The sequence below is a fragment of the Octodon degus genome, unplaced genomic scaffold, assembly GCF_000260255.1.
Source record: "Octodon degus isolate 3935 unplaced genomic scaffold, OctDeg1.0 scaffold00078, whole genome shotgun sequence".
Lineage (NCBI taxonomy): Eukaryota > Metazoa > Chordata > Mammalia > Rodentia > Octodontidae > Octodon > Octodon degus.
The window spans coordinates 8,820,882-8,824,399 of NW_004524654.1; positions in this window are offsets into that span (position 1 = coordinate 8,820,882).

A 3,518-nucleotide genomic window follows, 5' to 3' on the forward strand; every position below is an offset into this window, starting at 1 on the left:
AAATGTTAAGCCATTCTATTTTAAGCAGGTTTGGCTTCTTAGAATGAAAGCTGTTAGAACTGCATATATTGGAATGTTCTCACAACTGTTGTCATCCTATGTTCCTCTCCAAACCTGTTAAATTACATGAGTGTAGAAATAAGGGAGCCTTTTTATTATTATTAATTGACACTCATTTTTAGCTGGCATGTGCTGGCAGGTCTTTCCAGACAAACCTCAGGCCGTGCAAGGCAGAGCTTCGATCTGAAAGTTTGGGGAGTTTTCTAAAGCTCTGTAACATGGAAGCTAGGAAGTGTAATATTAAAGTGATAAACATCTTACATTCAGTGTAATTCACAGTTTCTTTCATTCTTTTTACTATCTATAGGCCTAAATCAAAACAAATTCCATAAAAGAGGGGGTTATTTTCAAGCACATTTTCCTTCAGAGAGCTCTTGAATATTTTATCGTATCTATTTCTTTACATATGCTATACATTTCTAGATCCCTGTTGAACAAAATTCAAGGTGATGATAAAAAACAACAACAACAAGAACCAAATAAACCACAAGAGTATGACATTAGGATTCCTCGGAGATATAAAGTTAGCCTTTGTAAATGAAATAAACTTTGTTTTGGCAATTAAGAATGCATGGGGATATTAAGTCAAAGAACAATATGTCTGAACTATTAAATTTTTTTCCTGGAGGTTATTAAAAATGTATTTCAAATTATCAGAGTGGCAGGAAAAAATAAGAAATAATAATAACTTTAAAAACAGTTACATTTTCCTCCGCTCTTGAGAAAGTATATTGGATTTCATGCAGCATGGTTTTCGAGTAGAGTATTTCCCAGGACCAAATACCCACTTTAGGATGTGTAGTGCCCTCTCCCCTTCCCAGTAGTGAGACCTTCTCACCTGTCACTACCACAAACTGTGACTGGGTGAGCTTCAGTTGTCATCTGGCTGTGGAGATGTATGGGTCTGTGCACGGTGTGAACCTCGGGATTTAGAGACGCTCTTCCTAGGGTCAGACAAAAACCAGATCTGCACCATGGTGCTGCCCAGGATCAAAAGTGGGCAGGAGGAGGAAGCTTCTGATGGCAGCAGGGAATCTCTGGTGTGTGAACAGCGTCTGGGGCCTCAAATGGTTAATTCCCCCAGGCTGTCATATTGCATAAACAGATCCTCCTTTAATAAAATTAATTAGGTTCTGAGCTTTATACGGTGATGTCCACTGACCCTTTACACGCCTATTGTTCCCGGATCCAAGAGGAAGAAAAAGAGAGGCTGCCCAGTGGACAAGAGGGGGACCCAAGTTGAAAGATTAGAAATCTCAAGGAGGAGCTGAGAGGGGGGTAGAAGAAGCTAGGTAGTGTTTCCTTCTGTGCAGAATTAAAACAAAAACAAAAACAAAAACAAAACCCTAAAGTCAAAGTCAAACAATTCCCAACAACAACAACAGCCACAGCAACAACAGCGCTGATGAGGTTTTGTTAATTTCGCTTTTTTGTACCCGCCACAAAATTCAGGCTGCCCTGAGATCTTAAACCACACACTCAGAGTCATTGCCCATTGCGAGGACGAGGACGCACAGCTTTAGTTCAAAAAAGACCCGAGGCACGAGGGCAGGGTTAGGTGGAGGGCAGCAGAGGGCCCGCGGGAGCAAAGCAGGGTCCCGCAGCCCAACAGATTCCCGCTACATCCCTCCCTTTTCCCGGGTACCCAGCCAGCGCTGTCCCGGGCATTTCTTGGCACAAGTTGCTGCTGATATTCGTCTAACTTTGCTAAGGGAACTCTTCGTGGTTGGGAGCGGGGCTAGTGCAGGGAAAGCGAAACGAAGACCGTGGATTTTTCTGTTGTTGTTAACCACGAGAAGCTTGAAGTCCCGGTCCGCCTTGGATGCTACATGGGCGCATCCCCGGCGCCTCTTGTTCTAGAAAATCCGAGGCACGAGAGCAAATACTGCCCGATTTTGTAAGGAAAAATTTTGAAAGGGAAAAAAAAGAAAGTGTGTGTGTGTGGGGAGCTCTCATGTGCGACCGGATGTTTCCAATTACAGAGGAGCCAGGGAACAGAAAGTGGCAGGGGGTGGGGGCCGGGGGCGGATGGGAAGGATGGGGCAAGATTGGAGAAGGTGTAGGTTGAAGGTGGGCAGAGACACGGCAAGGCAAAACGCAGAAATGTTGCTTCTGCGAGGAGCAGAGGAAAATAGGAAAATGAAGCAGAACTAGAAAAATGACAAAGTGTTGAGTGCTGATTTATTGCAGAAGCCTCTGGTCATTTCCATATATTGAAATGCGCCCAAGCGGCCAGTCAGTCAATTTCTTTTGAGCTGCTGCCGCCGCTGCCCACGGGCTGCCCACGTGACTCCCCTCAGTCAGCCTCTTTACCACCCAACCCCTGATACAGAGAGAACAGGAGCAAAGAAAGAGAGTGCGACGTGCAGGAGGCGTTTGTGTACTCCAGGGGTGGTTTGGAGAAGGCGAAGGCTGTGTGGGTCTTTGGGAACAGGGGAAGATGTCCCAAGGAGGGGAGAGGTGGATTTCAAGCTGCATTCGAGTGTGCTCTCTCTCATTTGCTCTCTTTCTCCTCTTTCCCCTTCTTCCTGCCTCTTCTCCTATTCTCTTTATCTCTCCCTTCTTAATGGTTTAGAAAGGGGACAGAATAAAGGGACAGAAAAAACCCGGTCTATCTCCAAATATATAATGGGGATGGGTGGCGAGATGTAGGATATTCAAGTCAGATTTGATTTTGGTGCCTTTGATACTCTGCCTTGCTTTAGTAGATTTTTCTTAAAGAAAGGCACACACACACACACACACACACACACACACACACACCCCAAGCGCGTGCGCAAGCACACACACACACACACACACACACACACATCCTAGATAAAAGCCAGTGAGTTGTTAAAAATGAATTTGCAGCATTAGAGCTGTTAGCATCATTCAGCAAGCAGCAAGCTTGATAATTTCCAGGTGTTGGGGAAAGCCGTTGACCAGGAGCTCTTACAGAGCTTATAAATCCCTCTTGGGAGGGAGGAAAAAAATCTTTGGAGGTGAATGAAATATCAAATCACAAGACTCCTATGTAGATTTATGATTGCATAAGAGGTTTGATCATTTCCATATACTGAAATGTGCCGTCCTCCTGAGTCTGCCCAGCCCTTCCAGGCGAGGAAGAGCTCCGTTCTGCCTTGATCAATGTTGACTATGAAGCAAGGGGGGTGGTGGTGGAAAGCAGGCTGGCACCAGATGGAGCGGGGTCTCGGGAAAGGTCAAGGTTAGCCCAGGCTGCTATTGAGTCGGTAGCAGCCTCACAGATAGATCTCTGCCTCGAAGGCACCCACTGGGGCTTCTCAAAATCAAATCTAATAGAAAAGGCAGTCACAGAATGAAATCGCTTCATCTGAATGCTAAAATTGTTATTAGGCTACATTAGAGAGATATCAGGCACGTGGTTACCAAAAAAGGGAGCCTGCCTAGCAGTTTGGGTCTGAAAGAAAAGCTATGAATATGTTGATAACATCAGT